We start from the raw sequence: 18,572 nt of genomic DNA, 5'->3' as shown, positions 1-18,572 counted from the left end.
GAAAAGCAAGGTCCACTGCAGTTTGCCCTTCTTTATTCTGGCTCTCTCAGGACATTATGTGACAGCTTGGTGATTAATAGACTTTATTTTTATCTGGTGCCCTTCAGACATGGGATCCCTAGGGGTAGAAGTGACCTTTGGAGAGGTCATGAAGCCCACCCCCCCACCCCCCCAGCCCTGAGGTGGACAAGGAGTGCTTTTAATAATCTCTAATGCATCCTAACTAGAGAGGTGTCCTGTCACCCTTCCTCAGCATCCCAAGGGATGTCCTTACTACCGCTGCCTTTTCTCCCCGATTCCAGCTGTGCTTTCCATGATTATTTTTTCCTTAGTGGGCGCTGGAACCACTCTTTCCTCCATAGCGCTTTGTCTTTTCTGTCTCTTTCCCCAGCAGAACGCACAGTCAGCATTTTGGTCTAGCATCCCTTGTATTCTTGGGTGGACTAGGGTCTTACCCCATAATCTTAGCGTTATCCTACTCCCGATTTCCCTCCGGGTCTACATTTAAGCAGGTCTACAGGAAGCAGCATCAAGAACAAGTAGCTCAGAGAACGGCAGGCATCTGCTCCTTTGATTTACACATCAGCTTTTGGTACAAATCCCCCATTTTCTGAGAACATGCAACCGCTCTGTGCACCACTTCACAGCCGGATCCTATCTGTCCAGTGCCAGGGTCTCCCCAGGTGTAGAATCTTTTTTCTCCTGAGCCATTTGATTAACTTTCTTTCCATAAATCACACTGCCTTTGGCCCCCATTGAGTCTCAATAAACAGATACAATAATGTGTGACTTCAATATACAAGATTCAATAAAGGCAAATTTAAAGACATTGCCCAGTAGTTAAATTCCATTCTCCACAGACTTGCAACCCCTGCCATTTTTGTATCTGAGGTTTGATTTGCATAATCCCCACTCCACTTTGGAGTTATTTATGAAAATATTCAGTCACCTTGGACCCCAAGCACCTCTCTCTGGATTTATGGAGGTTGGTCATAGCCATTTTTTTCAGGGGCAGTTGTATTTAACCCTTCCTGGTATGTGTTCCTGAATATAGCCGACATCTTGTTGGTCTAGGTGTCCTTTTCACAACAGGTGGCCGAGATATTATTTCAGTGGATAACTTCAGGTGACAGAGGTTTACTTCTTGCCTTTCACTCAGCCATTGAATTTATTTTGTGTCAGAAATATTAAATCATCTAAATGTAATTTATTTGTTTCCGCCTGATCTATGCTATGCACACGAATACTTCATTTTCTACCAAGTAACTGATCTCGATTAGTTATCTTGAAATTTGACTGAATTGAAGGCTTAAAGTTCTGTTTCTTCACTGTCTGTCTGTCGGTCTTTTGACTCAGGAAAGGTAGTCATTACCTTAAAACGAAGCAACAGAAATGGACTTTGTCAGTGAGCCTGTTAGTGTTTTTGGATCTTGACCAGTGGTACTGAAATAACCTAGACGTTCATGAAAATGCACTCCTACAGATTCCAGGGTCTCCCTCCAGACTTCTTCCATCAGAACCCCAGGGGCCAGGCCTGGAGCCTGCATGTTCCTACCACTTCTCAGAACATTCATACGTATGATGATGTTTGAGGATGGCAGATTCTCCTCATTCCAACCTGAGGGCTCTGACCTTGACCATTCAGCTCTTTTAATGTTCCCTGCCTGAATATCTCTGTCTCTTTGTGTCTGCGTCTGCCTGTCTATTTATCTGACTCTTTCAGAGATGTATGTGTTTTACATGAGCATAGGTGTACGCACATGCCAGAGGAGGACATCCAATATTCTGTTTTATTCCTTTTTGGCAGGGTCTGTTTCTCACTGGACCTGGAGCTAGGCTGGCAGCCGGCAACCCTCTTGTCTAAAAAATAATTCCAAAATTTCCTCCCAGCTCCTGCTCCTGGAAACGGTGACTCTGAGACTAATTATTTATTAATAATTGCCTGGGCCTTAAGCGTTGGCTTGTTTTCTGACCTATTCATTATCCCTTTTATTCTATCTTGAGTTCATCTACCTCCTGGTTAGTTACCCTTCCTTCAGGCCTGGTCTGTTTCTTCCTCAGCGTCTTCCTCAGCGACTCCCTTGAATCTCTTGCCCTCTATTTCCCAGAATTCTCTCTATCCCTGCTGGATGTCCCACCTCCTCTTTTCTGCCTCAGCTCATTGGCCAAAAGCATTGGTTATTGACAGGTGATGCTTATTAAGTGAGTCTCTCTACACTCTTGTTTTCAACACCTTACAGTGCTGGCATCTCAGGTGCTCATCCTGCCTCAGTATTTTACATGGGTGCTGGGTTCCGGGCTCAGCTCCTTAATGGTTGTGCTGCGCTTACCCACTAAGCCACCTCCCCAGCCATGTCCAGAAATCGCATGGCCTCGGGATTCTCTAGGCAGTCCGCCACCGGCTTGCCTCACTGTTTTACTTGGCTCCCTTCGACTCTTTCCTTGGTAGTTCTTTCAGCAATGATAAAGCTCAGTCATCCAATCTAAAACACAACAACCCTGCACCTGACTTTAATTTACTCAGGATCGCGAAGCCCTAATAGTACCATTATCCACGTTACAGCCGGGGTGTTAAGTGAGGACAGACATGAAAGGAATCCTCGGGTATGGGCTCCTGGGATGCGTTCAGTGTCATTACCTGAGCTGCTCAACCTTGCCCTAAGTGCTTCCAGCTCTGGGTTGCTCGGCAGCGCCCTTGTCATCAGGGCAGACTCCCAAGGAGAGGCCGACTTCCATGTTTTCTTTGTTCAGGGAACACGATAGAGAGGGAGATGGTGATGCCCGGTGGTGATTGAGAAATTCAGTCTCTATGTGGTAGGCATTCTGAGAGGAACAAGAGAGCTCCCGTGCTTTTGCTACACACGGGGAACTTTTCTGAATAGTAGTAACAATCCTGTTAGTGTGCGCCTACCATGCACAGGGTAGTGTGATTAGCATTTTGTCTGCACAAACCCCCATGGTAAGCTTGAGCCACTGGGACAGCCGAGCTCGCTTTTCTGTGAAAAAAAAAAAAAAAACCAACAACAAACAAACAAACACCACCAAAAAACAGGGCTCAGAGAGGTGAAGGGACTTCCCCAGGTCCAACAGCTAGTTGACTGTGACACCAAGATCCCATGACTTAGAAATGGCATATTCTAGGTCTGGTCTCCTACTATGGGGCTCTCCTAAGAGCTGAGGGAAAATCGTTTTAGAAATCAGTTAATAAACCTGCATTCTTTATTTATGAGGCAGTATCCTGTGTGCTACACTAATGGGTTGCTTCTAGTATCGGATCGGCAAGCCGGAGTCAGGTAGTAATTGCAATTGAATGGATTACATGATTTCTAGGCTTTTCTGTTTAAATTTATTAAAATCACTGCACACTAGGGCATTAGCGCAGGCTAGTGATACATCTGAGTGTGACCTACCTCTGAGTCATGGGTGGTGTTGACACTTCAAGAAGTTCCACTCAGTGCCAATTCTGTCAGTAGGATCTTTGATCCCCAGGATCCTAGCCCTGCAGATATGGCTGTGACTTCTTAGTAACCGTGCTACAGGGTGAGTTCTCTCTTCGAAATCTAGCTGGAGGTATCTATTACCTAGTTTTTCCTCCTTACTGTGAGGAAAATACAGAACTGAAGCTTCTTAGGGGGCTTCAGCGTACTGATTCAGCTCCTGATTTGAAAGTGTATGGTCAGGCCATCATGGCAGGCAAGGCATGCCGACGTTCATGTTGTCTTGCTAATACGGCAGTTGGGCACAGGAGCCTGCTTGCCTATATCTTAGCAGTTCAGGGAACAGAGGGTGTGGGTGGAAACAGGACCAAGCTATAATTTATCCCATCTGCTGCCCCAGTGACCTGCTTTATTGTAAAGGCTCTACATTTCCCCCAAGCAGTGCCATTGGCTTGGCGGTGGGCCTTTCTCATTCAAACCATAATGGGGCGCAACCGAGTCCAATAGGAGCCATGCTAGAGTAAAGTCTGAGCTCTCTTCCCACTCTAAAAATCTGCTTTCTGCCATGTTTATTCCAGAGGGAGAAGGGGAGAGAGCGAAGTGTGGGTCTCAGGTTAGGTCTGCTTGACAGTGGCTCTGCTGTGTGTGTCCTCTTTGTGGTCCCTCAGAGCTCCAGACCTCCCTCATCACACCCAGCCCTGCACCGTGGGCTCCCTCCCACATAGCAGCTTTGGGGTGAGGCTATCTCCCTAGACCAGATGTCTCGGAATAGAAAGGAGAAGTGCATTGTGGGATATCAGGAGATTATGCTGTGAGTTGGAGGAGCTATGGCTGGATGACTGGTTGGGTGGGCAGCCATGGAGGTCCTGGAAAACCTGCTTTCTCCTCAGCCCCTTTCAGATCAACCTGCCTTCACTAAAATCAGAGCGTGGCAGGTAGATTCAGATAACTCTTTCTATCTTATGAAAATTTTCTTTGGAGGGCACAGAGGCCGGCATTCTCCAGGGCTCTTGTGTTTTGTGCTTCAGACCGTGGCAGGGAAAGAAAAAAAAAGCCAATAACTTGGCCTTCAGGCTTGCCGCCTTGTGCAGTGGCTGGGCCATCACTCAATTGTCTCTGGCTGTTGTCTTGCAGATCCTTGGCTCTGTGTGGGTGAGGGAGTGGCAGAGGAGGCTCTGTGCCCCAGAAACTTGATTTGTGGAGCAGGGCCTGTGGGAGGGATGGAGCACTGGAGATAGCCCCTGTTTGTCCTCACAGAGCTGGGCCTGTTTAAATATGTAAATGCCACTGTATCTCGGCCATAGGTGGCCCTGTCCCTGCAGGGCTGGCTTGAGGGGTGTTGGGAAGTTCCTCAGATGCACATCCTGGACTTGCTTGCCTCTGTTTCCTTTGCCCTGCTGCCTGTCCCTGTCCTCTTTGTCCTCAGAGGTCCTTGCCATACCCATTGTCCTCTCTAGAGTGCCACCATAGCCACCTGTGCCCTCTGAGATGACTTTCTTACCCACAGGAACCCTTTTAGCCATGATGCTAAGAGGTTCTTTTTATTTTTGAAAATAATTTTTCCCCTGTGGAAACAACATTTGTTCATGGAAAGCAGAGCTGTAGGAATGTCTGAAGGGGGGAAATAGCTCCTCTGTTGTCTTAGGCCTCAGAGGGAACTCAGTTTTTGCAGGCTTCGCTGGGATTCATTCCCTCCCCGCAACTCTCCCCGGGCCTTCCACTCACCAGTATGAGAGGAATATCTCTCCAGGTCAACAAACGTGTTTCCATGGCAGCAGTTTAGGGTTGCATACTATTTCACGGCGTGGACATGCCACAGCATACGGTTGTTCCGGGTGTGCGGTCAGTACTCAGCTTGCTCGATGTTCAGTTTAGAATTTGTTCTCTATTAACACCCTTGCAGCTATTTCTTCACAGTTCTTTTTTTTTCTTAGCATCTATTGTCTGTAATAGTTTCATTATGGCATTTTCCCGAAGTGAATATAACTCATTATTTTGACTGTGGTACTCTCCCATTACCCTCTCCATTTTCTCTTTCCAGCCAGACCCCCTTCTCTTTCCTATTATTTATTCATTTTTATTTATATTTGGTAACCCAATGAGGAGTTTAATTAGGGTTGCCTATGTGACCCCTTGGTAAGGAGTCACTCACAGGAACATGAGCATCTTCCAGTGACTATACCCCTGAAGAAAACGTCTCCTCCTTTCTCACTAACTGCCCCTTGGGAGGGATAGGTTCCCATGAGCCCCTCCTCTACCCAGGACAAAATGTTAACCCAGCCTTTTATAATGCCTTATTATTTCCTGGGAGCAGAACTGTGAGGTCATAGAGCCTGATGCTAGTCACAGTAGGGACGTGGCCTGTGCCAGATGAGAGAGCTGGGGAAGGGGACTGCCCTGAGTGCCAAGCTGTGGCTCTGCCACTTGCTGTCTGGGGCTTGGAGAAGGTGGCTTGTTCCAGGTATCATGTTCTCTGTGTGCAGCGGGAAGTGCACCTGACTGGGCAGGCCAATAGTGAGGACATAGATAAAGGGTTTGCATACGATATGGTTGAAGAAACATTCTTCCACCATAGCTCTTTCTTCTTTCTAAGTATACCTGGAGATATCAGGCTAGTCATACAAGGAAGAATAGTGTATGTGTGTGTGTGTGTGTGTGGGGGGGGATGGTCAGAGGATATATCTCAAGGCCAGTCAGATTTAAATGAGTACAGAGTGAATGGATTCCTGTCTCCATGGATACAGAAGAATTTCTGTAGAGGTGTGTAGAGAAGTCATAATAGCAATGGTTCCTGGCGTAGGTTATGGATCTGGAATGCTCTATGAGTTTCCTCTATGTGAGCTATTTCAATCTCACAGAAGGGTCATGAGATAGAAACTACGGTCATTGCCATCTTCAAGACGAGGACTGGGAAGAAGAGGGGTCAATAACTCTCCCAGGGTCATGCAGGGAGTAAGTGGAGAGGGGGGATGTGATTGCAGCTGTGAATCTCCTCCCACCCCTTCCATCCTTGGTAAACGATGCGATGTGTTCCATGTGGACCTTGAGAGTGCTCCACAAAGCTCCCTCTCGTACTATGTGCTAGCAGTCTGCCTGTGTGTATGTCTTCTCAGGCTACACAGCGTACCATCTCAGGCAAGGACCATGTCCTAGGCCATCGGTACCAAATCCATAGCACAGGGCTATCCCAAACCCTTGATGAATGGCTGGAGAAGGAGCTTGCCAGGACAAGAGACAGGTCACCTTGTCCAGAACAGAGTGTGCGGTAGTGTGTATCAGGTGTCTACGGCAGGAGGGATTACAGGACACCAGGCTGGGCTCATCCGAAGAGTGACTATACTGTCAAACTGGGGGCATGTTTAGAAAAGTTAATCTATAGGATGATTCAGGTGAGATGCCTGGAGCCCAGTCATGTATAAGAAAACGAGGAGAAGCCTGGATAGTACCAAGAGCAGGAACAAATGAATTAAGAAAACAAAGCAGGCCCTGTGACAGGAACCCCACAGCATGGTGGGGATGGCTCACCTGGTAAAGCATTTGCCTTGAAACTGTGAGGACCCGAGTTTGATTCCCAGAGCCCACATGGAAAAGGCTGGATATGGTACCCAAGCTTGAAATCCTAGTGCTGGAGAGGCAGAGACAGGTAGATCTCTGGGGCTTGCTAGGTAGCAAGCCTAGCTTGTTTAGCAAGTTCCAGGCCAGTGAGAGACCCTGTCCACTTCAAATAAGTGGAAGGTGCTTGAGAAGTGATGGTGGATGCTGTCTTCTGGCCTCCGGAGAGGGAGAGGGAGGGGGAAGAAGAGATACAGAGACAGAGAGTCAGAGAGATAGACAGAGGTAGAGATAGAGGAGGGGGGAAAAGAAAGGAGAGAGAGAAAGATAGAGATAGATAGATAGATAGAGAGAGAGAGAGAGAGAGACCCTGCAGACTTGACTATGGTTGAGAGCAAGAGGCAAGAGGGTTGCCTGTGAGCGGGGGAGAGAGAAGCATCAATGATTCCTGGTACCTGGAGCTCGATACGCTGAGACGTGAAGGGAGGCTTGAGTGGAACATTTGGAAAGAAGGACATTTGGAGAGTGATGGGACTTTGCCAGGAAAGCCGGGAAGTATCAGGAGGCCCAGGCAGAAAGTCTAACAGAAGCAATGGACTTTTGTTTCCCTAAAGGTGCTAGGGGTCACAAAAAGGTCACACGGGGTGACTTAGGAGTCATGAAAAGTCTGCTCTGTACTGGTACAGCATTCCTCAGGTCATCATCCAGACCTAGCAGGTAGACAGAGGTCCCCAGAGGGGGGACACCCACAAGCTTCCAAGAAGGAGAGAGCTGCCACCATGGTAACTGGCTCTGATTCTTGACTCTTCTCTGTTTATTCCCCCCAGGAATGTTGACCGTTATATTTATTAGTTAAATTATTTTTGTGTAATTGAATTATATTTTATTATTTATTTAAAGAACTAATTAAAGACATGGTAACATGGGCCTCCCTAGAAATGGGGACTCAGACACTGCCTTAGACATAATGGTTAAGCCAGGCAGTGGTGGCACACGCCTTTAAGCCCAGCACTTAGGCAGAGGCAGTCAGATCTCTTAGGCAGAGGCAGTCGGATCTCTTGAGTTTGAGGCCAGCCTGCTCTACAGAGTGAGTTTCAGGACATCCAGGGCTATACAGAGAAACCCTGTTTTGAGAGGATGGTTGAAAGAAGATGGTTCTGAAGTCAAAAGCCCAGGATTTGAAACCTTGCCATGTCATTTCCTAGCTGTGACCTTGGACACATCCAAAACTAATAACGTGGATACAAGTGTTAGAGTTTCTAGGAAGGCTCAGTAAGAGAGTGGGGAAAGGCATCAGTTCATTGCCCTCTTCATGGATATTGCCAATAGATATTTATTTTCTTTATACACACTGACAAGGGCACTTATCACCCCAGGGGAATCCCTGGTTGTGTTCTGTGTACCAGGTTTTGGAGTTGTTAGATCCAGGGATGCAGCCTATAGAACTGAGTGAATTGGCAAAAATGGCTAGGGTTCTGGATGCCATGCTGCGGGCAGGCCCCAAATGTGTCCTTCATGATCTCGGACTGACCCAGGCCTCACCCTGTCTCTGTGGTATACAGACTCATGACCTCCATTTTACAGACAAAGAAACTAAGGCTTAGGTGACGTCACTTCCCCTAGGTCACGGGGCAAATTGCCAGCTTTTTGTTGCCATGTTTCTCAGTAGGGTGGGAAACTTAAAACAGTTTGGTTTGGAGGCTGTCTGCATCTCTCTTCTGGGTGCTCAGATGCAAGTTACATAGCATCTTGAAATGAAAGACTTCCCTCTTCTTCCTGCTACTAACTGGAAGCCATATTCACATATAAGTTCCTAAAGAAGCAGGACAGCTGCCCTTAGTTACAGCTGGGTTCAGTGGTTACTGGGTCCTGGGTCTGGACTCACACAATAAAGGACAATGCCAGGCCTTGAGATGTTTGTTTGTAAAAAGGCAGGATGTCAGCTGTGTGTGGTGGTATATACCTGTGATCTTAGTACTTGGGAGGTGAATGCAAAGAAATCAGGAGTTCAAGGCCAGCTTTAGCTACATAGTGAGTTCAAGGCTAGCCTACATTACATGAGAATTTATTGCAAAAAAGGAAAAAAAAAACCCTACAGAAATGTCAGGATATTTCTACTCCCCCAGCTCCTGACATCACAGGAATGCAGCTGCTGGCCTTGCTGGGCTGGTGGGGAGATGGGAGTCAGCAGACCCTGGGCGTATGTTATGGCTAGGAGCTTATATCATTTTTCTATCATAGCCGAGGGGGTAAGGGATTCAGGGGGCACACAGACCTTTCAAGGCTGAGAGAGAATAACCACGAGGAACTAGAATGGAGAGGACTTAGAAGGAATCTGATCGAGGCTCAATATTTTTACAGTGTGGTTTGTTCAGGGATGTATAGAGGGTTTGTAAAAGAGCTGGAACTGGATCCAAAGGGCTCGCGGAGGCAACCAGCTCATCTGGAGTCCAGCCTTGGAGGCCCACCCTAGTGTGGAAGCCTTGGGCTTGCCAGAAAGGGGCTCCTGCACGAGGCACTTAGGCAACTGCAGATGCAAATGTTGCAGGTGCTGGATGAATCTTTCATTCTTTTCTTTTGGGTCCTGTGGAGCCATTGTTGACTTTTAAAGAAACCCCAGCTGTTTCAAATGGTCCTTAGGGATGAACAAGCCCACCCTGAGATGCATCTCTCCTGGGTTGGTTTGTTTTGTTTTTGTTTTTTGTTTTTTGTTTTTTTTTGCCTCAATCTCAGTTTATCAGCATCACACAGGACTTTTCTCACTTTGTTCCCTACTGGGCAACTGGGTGGGGGCTCTCCTTACCCATAGATGGTACTGCAAAGAGGACAAAGAGGGGCGCTGGCCAGGTGTGTAGAGCTCCAAACGTCTATCAGCCAGCCTGTTAGTGCATGGTTCTTCTGACCAAACGGAACGCGTGAGGCCCTGCAGGCTGTGGGTTCCACTCTGAAGAAGTGAACAGGATGACATCATGCAGAGTGAAGGCCCCTGGGAAAAGCAAGCTATGGAGGTCAGCCCCAGGCACTGAGAGAGCCGGGGACAGGAGTGACAAGCAGAAAACACATGGCAGCTGTATTCTGCAAAGGCAGACAGACAGACAGACCTGGGTTTGAATCCTGGCTTTGCCAATCTGGGGAGCCATTTATCCTTTCCCACCCTTAGGTTCCCCACCTGTAAAATGGGATCCACATCTTGTAAGTGGTAGGGATTGGAGGCTGCCTGACTGCAGTTACGATGCCCTCCGGCCAGCAGCAGATGCCGGGTGCTGTGATTTGCGTCCTAGCTGAAGGAGTTGGGCTGTAGAGGGAAGGGGCTGTGTGTCTGTGCCATGGGCAGACGCTGGGAATGCAATGCGCCTTGTGGCTCCCAAGGCCTCGGCTTTGTCTCTTGGACACTCATCCTGTAATTGCTTTCAGTCGCTGCTTTCAGTCTCTGGGAACCACTGGCTCAGATACCCACTGCGTGCTCCAAGTTGGGCTGATGAAAATGTGCCAGAGTCATTAAGTTATCAGTAGGGAAGGCAGCCGCTTCTCCCCGGCAGGAAGGATTCTGCTGTCTGCTGAAGCCGGCTTTGTTCACAGAAACTGCCACCCCTCCCCTCCAGCCCCCTCCACCCAGCCCCAGACAACGATTGGAGTAGGGTAGGGGGTTAGGGGACATGCTGTCCCTGCTCTGGGACAACACTGATGGCATTCGTAACTCTAGCCTGGAGGTCCCATGTGGAGTACCCAGCTCTGGACTAGGAATGTGGGCAAAGCTATTTCTGCAGCTTGACAGATGGATCTGCCCCAGGGGGAAGGAGAGAGAGGGAGGCAAGCTGGACTTCCCTTGTCACAGCCATTGCTCTTCACACGCGCTGCGCCAGGAACACAAAATCCAGGTGCTTGCTTGCCAAGGTGAAAAGAAGGACCTTAGGCTGAGCGCAGATGGGGCTGACTGGTCCCAGGGGTGATGGCTGCAGAGGCACACATGACGTAGAGCAGTGGGCCCTGGGGAAGGAGGCTATAGCGGGAAGCTGGGGGTTCAGCCCTCTCTGCATGCTTCAGCAGTCTTGGGGTTTAGTCTGATTCCCTGCGACAGCTCCTTCCAGGGCAGGATTGCCGACTTGATGAGAGGGGAGCAGATGGCGACAGTACTTTATTTTCAGAATGTTATTTTTCTCCTTACCTTCTTCCCTACCCTACCCCATTACCCCAGACTTTGGAGGAGAAACACGCCAGCTCCCTCCCTGTTGGGGTTTATTGTGCTCGCCTGAGCCCCTCCGATGGCAGTGGGGGATGGTGACAGCTGATGGTGACTGAGTCTCACCATGGATCCACTTTTAAATGGTTGTCTTACATCTTTCTCCTTGTGGTGAGGTAGGCGTGCTGTTGCAGCGAGCCCCCGTTCCAGAGAGGGTATGCAGGTGCGGGCACACTTAGCGGCTTATGGAGGAGATCATGCCCGTTAGCAGTTTCAGGCAGAGTTTGAACCCACCCAGTTCAGATGTAGACTATTCAGATGCCCGTGCAGTTCCCCCTTCTCCAATGACAAAACCGACCGAGGCCAGCACAGCTGATCACACTGGCATGACGACCAGTGACCTGCCCTAGGCAAACTTCCAGGAATCCACTCTCTGACTCAGCCATGCTTGCTCGGGGCCTAGGTTCACCCTGGTGGATTTAAAGCTTTTCACTGGAGTAATTCCCACATCACCACTCCCTGATTTCCGAGGCAAGATAAGATCCACAGGGGCTGGAGAGAGAGAAGGGGTGGGGGGGGGGAGGTAGCGCTCAGTTGGTGAACTGTTTGCTCTGCAAGTGTAAAGGACCTGGGTTTGGTTCCTGGGACTCATGTAAAAAGCTAGGCATGGTGGATGTGTGCTTAGAATCGGAGCGCTGGAGATAATATAGGCAGGTGTTCCTGGGGCTCACTGGCCTGCTAGTCTACCCTACAGTGAGCTCCAAGACATAGAGAGAATCCTCCATGCATGCACACACAATGCATGCATGGATGCTCATGAACACACACACACACACACACACACACACACACACACACACACACACACAGGAAGTATATTTCAAGATGGTAGCCAAAGAACATGAAACCCAGTGCAAAGCTCATTCTGATTGCCCAGATCAGTTGCCTATGAAGTTGGCCCTTAGTGTTTGGAGTGACTGGAAAGTAGGATTAAACACAGGAGGCCGGCGTCCTCTCCAGCTTGCCTACAGCAGTCAACACAGGCTTTCCAAAGCACATCTTCCCATCAAAACGTGGCACTCTGATTCCGTCGCACTCTGATTGACCTCCTCTCTTACCCTGTGATGATGTCACTTGGAAGACTAGGTCTTAGTATCAGTAGCTTTGTCTGGAGCTCAGTGTCTTCTCCATTAACCCCAGTTCCTCCTAGCTTGCCTTTCAAGCTGCCCTCCCCGGCTGCCTCCCTTCAGCCTGTGCCCTGCTCACAGACCACCCTGGTAACTCATTATATCCCTCTCCTTCCTAGCTATAGTCCCCGTCCTCGCCAGCTGCCCTGTCTTCTGCTGGAAGGAGTAGTCTATTAGCCTTTGGTACATCCTCATTTCCTTGTCTCAGCTTCCAGAAGGCCATGAATTATCTTCTTGCTGTGGTGGCCTTCCAACGGCCATATGCAATGGTCCCCTCTTGGTCTCCATTTCTTGGCCTTTCTTAGTGCCTCTGCCTCTAAGCCTCAGTCTGCTCACTTTTAAGATTTGTGCATTTGTTACTTTTCTGTTGCCGTGATACAACACCGTGACCAAGGAAACCCATGGATGTAGCTTGTCTTTTGCTACTTTGCGGTTCTCCTTTTATCCACCCTTTCAACCCCCTAACACTAGACAAGACAGGGGGGACAGAAGGAGATTCCTGAGTAAAGTCATGAAGCAGAAAGGGGGTAACATCATTGTCAGACAGCTTCCTGCTGATTAGTGTGTGGAGTTCCTTGGTGCAAGTTTGATTTTTGCCGTCAGCATATCTAATTTCTTCTTCATTTTGTTTCTTTGTGCATGATACTTAAACAAACTGTGACCAACACCCCACCCTGCCTCTCAGGTCCCTAGCATTTATATACCCCCAAGAAGTCCCCAGAACATCAAACATCACACAATCATCAAAAACTATCCACAGCCGCCAGACTCCTGCCCCTGCTAGAGCAGTGGGCAAATCCTAGCCAGCTGCTGTGGACATCTGAAGCAGCCCCACATCCCACACCTGGGATTAAAACAAAAACAATCTTATATTTCTGTTTGTTTTTTTAAAAGGAAAGCAAAATTCTAAAACTCTCACTATAGATAGAAGCAAGAATTTATTTGGGCTTTTAGTTTCAGAGGGTTGAGAGCTTAGCACGGCAAGGAATCATGGGAGCAGGAACAGGTGAGACCTCACATCTTGAACCACAAGCAGGAAGCAGAGAGAGTGAACTTGAAATGGCTTGAAGTTTTTAAGCCTCAAAGTCCACCTCCCAGCCCCAGTGACACGTCCTCCAGTAAGTCCACACCTCCTAAGCCTCCCAAACAGCCCTGCCAGCTGGGGTCAAGTGTCTGAATGCCCCAGACCACAATGGGGGGACATTTCTCATTCAAGCCCTCACCATGGGACTGGACTGCCCTGAACATGTTTGCTTGTTGCATTCAAGAGTCCCAGCTGGGGCCTCTGTGCTTCTTCTGTCCTGAAACCTTCCTTCGGTGGAACATGCGTCTGGCCATCATGTGAGTCTTTGTTACCCAATTAAAACAAGGAATCTCAAGTTTCTACCTCTGTGGGTCCTCTCCACGGCTTCCCTTGCTGTATCTTAACACCCGTAACTTCCAGTGCCAGGGTGCCTGTAGCCCAGCCACATCCCTCTCCATAAGAATAAAAGTACCATAGGCCGAACCCATTTTCTTTCTTCCTTAAATCTAATTTTTCTCCTACATTCTAACAGCTCACCCAAATCAGGGATCTGGGTGCCTTATTCACGTCCCCTAGCTGACATCCAAGTGCCTGTGGCAGTCAGATCCCACGCTGACCACTGTGGATATGGTGTGTTAGTGTGTGCGAATGTACAGGGTCTGTCTCACTGGTTGCCTGTAGGAGTGATGTGGATTAGACCTGGGACGGTGAACACCAGGGTCCTGATGATTGGCAGAACCTCCCTGGGGAAGGGCATTAGAACTAAGAGCCGAAGGGTGATTAGATGCTCATCAGGCAAACTGGGGGTGGGGATTAGGCTATGCAGAGGGATGAGCACACTGGAAGGCTCTGTGGTAAGGAGAAAACTGCTTAAGAAATATACAGGAAGGCAAGAAGGAGGCGGAACCCAGTGCCAGATGAAGCCAGGTCTGGGCAGTGCACCCCAGAGACAGCCATGTTAGTTGGTACCATTCTTACTCTGCTTTCTGCCAGATTCTGTCTTGACCCCTCTCTTCATGATTCATTTCCACCCATAAGGTCATTTCCCCCCCACTCACCAGCAAGGCAAATAGTGTCCAGCCATCTTTAAATTCATCCTGTAAGCAGTATGCTAACATATGGACCAGATTAAGTTGATCCTCCAGGTTAACTGCCTCCCTTCATCCCTCACAGTCAGGATGAACTGTGCCTTTCTTGTTAGCTCCCTCCACCCCACCCCTTTCCTTTGCTGCAGCTTTCTCAAATGGCTCTCAGTACCAAGTGGCTAGGCTCTGGAGCCGCAGGTAAATCTTGCTCATCTCATGCTCTCCTGCAAGGGGTTCTTACCCTAGGAATCCATTCTCCCCCAGCTCCAGCTGTCTGCTGCCTGTCTCAGATACCCCTCTCAGCCATCCCTGCTCACACAGCCATGCACTATCTCTCCTTTATACGTTCATCTCTTTGGCTAGACCGAGAGCTGCTTGGAAGAGAGGGATGTGGGTTCCTTGACTTCCTCTTTTCATCAACACTGAGCTGGCGTGTATTAGCATTTAATTAGTACATTGTTGAAGGTCTAGGGACGAATTGACAGACACTGTTCAAATGAGCCACAAAAGACAAGGCACTGTATAAGGGAGTCTGGCTTCCAGGACACTTTCCTGAGCTGCCTGGATCTGAATCTTCTAGTGACCAATCTTGTGCCTCAAGGGAGACTCCACCCTACACCCTACACACACTAGGAAAGTAGGTAGACCAGGTTGATTAGTCAGGCCTAAATCTTCTCAAGCTTTAGAACTAAGAACTTCCAGGACAATGTGGGACCCTGGTATGTTGAACAGGTGGTTGAGTATCCCCCACAATTCCCATTGCTTCCGATTCAGGGGCTGGTGGGGGAGCTCCTGAGAGTTTGTTTCTGCAACAAGTTCCCAGGTAAGGCTGGTAGTGCTTGTCTGGGAAGCACATGTTGAGAATATGTGCTCTAGCAAAAGAATTCATTTTCTAGAGAGCCATTCTCTACAGTGTTAGGGGAGGAGATGGATGAACCACTTGAGTTTAGCTTTATAGGCTTTCAGAGCCATTAGTGTTTGTCTTAGTTTAGGGATTCCAATGTTGTGAAGAGACACCACGAACATGGCGACTCTTATAAAGGAAAACATTTAATTGGGGCTGGCTTACAGTTTCAGATGTTTAGTCCATTATCATCATGGCAGGAAGCCTGGCATTGTGCAGACAGACATGGTACTGGAGAAGGAGCTGAGAGTTCTATATCGATCTGCAGGCAACAGAAGGGGACTGTGTACCACACTTGGGCATAGCTTGAGCATAGGGACCTCAAAGCTCACCTCCACAGTAACACACTTCCTCCAACAATGCCATACCTAATCCAGCAAGGCCACAGCTCCTAATAGTGTCCCTCCCTATAAGGCTAAACATTTGAACACATGAGTCTATAGGGGCCAACTGTATTCAAACCACCACACTGTGGATAGATGGATAAGATACTACAGGCTTGCCTCCACTCTTGGTTCTCGTCTCTTCTACAACTGTTTCTATGTCCTTTCACCAGCCAATGAATAAATATATTTTGTAGAATGTGCATGGCAGCAGATGAGGCTGAGCTGCAGACATCAAATAAGTCAGTAGGGAAGCACCCTGAAGGGAAGACTGCAGGCATAGACAAGATCATTACTCGAGTCCTGGGGGGCACCTGTCCTGAAGGGTGGGGAGTTCTTATCCCTGGAGTCCAAGAACAGGCTTCTGGAGTATTAGTGGGATAATCTTAGTGGATGGTTAGTCCTGGTGACAGTTAAGATCTTGAAATTCTACGATTAAGAAAAAAAAAGTCGGGCGTGGTGGCTCACGCCTTTAATCCCAGCACTCAGGAGGCAGAGGCAGGTGGATCTCTCATTTCAAGGCCAGCCTGGTCTACAAAGTGAGCTCCAGGACAGCCAGGGCTATACAGAGAAACCCTGTCTCGAAAAACCAAAAAAAAAAAAAAAAAAAAAAAAGCACTGGCTGGCCCAGCAATGCACAAACAGCTCACTTAGGATCATGGGTGGATCTGGGGAGGGCCCAGGCTGCCTTGTGCTAACACTGAAAGCATCCTCATCAACGTGTGTTTGGTGACTAAGTAGATTCACATCCAATGGCCCTGTAATTTGTTGCTTATTGAACTCAGATCATTTAAAAGGTTAAATGGAAAAAGCCACAAGCAGGCAGAGAGTGCATCTCAGGGGCCTCTTTAGGTCTTGCCTCCTAAGTCACATGGAACTGAGATGCAAGGCACCATCTTAGTTTGTTTTGAGAGAGGGAGGGAGGGAGGGAGGGAGGGAGGGAGGGAGGGAGGGACCTTAAATTTATAGCTGCTAGGCCCCCATCTTGAATTTTAAACACTCATCAAGGATGTTCAACCAATGCCAGATTCTACAGAACAGGTTGAGAGATCAAAGTTTTTCTTTGGGAGGGTCCAGCCCTTAAGATGTGACAAACAAGGCTGATGTCTCTTGCCCATTAGTTAACATTTATTGAACAGCTATTATGTTAGACTTAGTAAGATTCTTAACAAATCCTATTTACAGTCTTCTAATTAAGATCATAATAATGCTTCAAAATGAGCATTATTATCTTCATTCCCAGAAAAAAGGCACCCAGAAACTGGACATATCTTGTTCAGTTTCACATAGCAAAACTTTCTTACTTCACTTTGGAAGTTGATATAACTATAAAATTGAGCTCTGACAAAGGTAGTTCAAAAATTAAAGCTCTACACATCTGAGTTCAGATGCAATATCAAGTTGAATCCAGCAGTGTATCAGTTGAACAATATACTCTGACCAAATGGAGCATGTTCTAGGGAACGCAGGAATGGTTCGATGATAGGAAATATTAGGAAACCAACCTAACTCACCATATCCATAAACTAAAGAAAGGCTGAGTATTAGCAGATGCTTAAAGGGCAGTCAATAAAAACTTTCCTATAATAAGATTCTAAGTCAGGAGTAATAGGAAATTCTTAAATGTAATAAAAGCTAAAAATTAGCGACCAAGTCATTCAAAGCAGGGAGACACTAGATCCAGGTTCATAAAAGTAGGAGATGCCCAATTCTGCCATTTGAAACTATTGTCCTGGCTATTACTCAGGATGAATTATGCTAATTAGAATTAGTTTATTTAAATAAGGGAGAGAAGAGATGGTGCTATGTAATGTTGCCAACCCCAGGAGAATCTGAGGAAAAGGCAAGCTCTGAAAAGTCCTTATGGTAGTGCCTAACAGCGCTTCTCCTTACAGTGATGGTCACGGCTACTGAACCGGGGCTTGAGCTCAGGTCTGAGTCCCATGAAGCAGTATGGTCTCTGATCTGGGAGACAGTCCCTCAGAGCCAGCTCATTCCCCAGTGCCCCAAGCAAAGTCCACCTTGCTTGGTCGTCTGTGAGCGCAAGTAGGATGAGCATTTGGGACCATGGTTTCACTTTGAAGACCCCAAAAGCTCCTGTACTTGACAATCCCACTCCCAAAGCCTGAGGTCTGGGCTGAGTGTGTGGGAGGCACGTTGGCGGACTGCCCCGAGGTCACTTTGCCTGCCTTTTGCTCTCTCAGTCTGGAGCAGCGGGAGTACCAAGTAACCCCCCTCCCCCTTTCTTCTTGCTTCTAAGATGCCATTTTAGTGTTATCAGTTGCCTTTTGTCTCAAGTTGTCTCATTTGAGAGAGGCCTGGGGTGCCAGAGGCTAATTGGAGCATTGAGGTCACAAGCTCTTGGTTACGACAGCCCCCTGAATGCCTCAGTCTCATTGTGTTGGTGGTGAGGATAGAGCACATTTTTCCTGGCGTAAATCACAGGGTGATACACGGAGAGTCTTACCCAATGGAAACTTTCCTGCTTCCTACAGATGCAACCACGGGGGCAGCAGATGGGTCACTGCCGAGGAATCCAGGAGACCTGGGGTTCTGGTGGCTCTTCCGCTGCTGTGTGTTCCACGCATGTCACTTTGTGTGACTGAGCCTCATTTGTCTCGCTGATGACCTGAAATGTTGGACTGGATAGGCTTCCAGTGATAATTGGATTCAAAAGCTATGTGATAATCCCCATTTCTGTGTGCTCAGCGCCATTTGCAGGGCTCTCTGCAGAGTTGGGAGTATGGCTTACTTAGTAACTGGGTACTTGCCTAGCATCCCTAGCTCCAGAGCAAACACACAGTCCAACAGCGCTTACCT

At 48.1% G+C, this 18,572-nt stretch overlaps 1 protein-coding gene across 3 annotated transcripts in view; it reads left to right on the top strand.

The window, feature by feature from the left end:
- Positions 1-18,572, top strand: part of Dpf3 (D4, zinc and double PHD fingers, family 3) — a 273,986-nt gene that overhangs the window by 174,332 nt on the left and 81,082 nt on the right. The gene's annotated exons all lie outside the window — the stretch shown is intronic.

Source organism: Mus musculus, chromosome 12 (genome assembly GCF_000001635.26).
Source record: "Mus musculus strain C57BL/6J chromosome 12, GRCm38.p6 C57BL/6J".
Lineage (NCBI taxonomy): Eukaryota > Metazoa > Chordata > Mammalia > Rodentia > Muridae > Mus > Mus musculus.
This window is presented reverse-complemented; position numbering and strand designations above follow the sequence as displayed.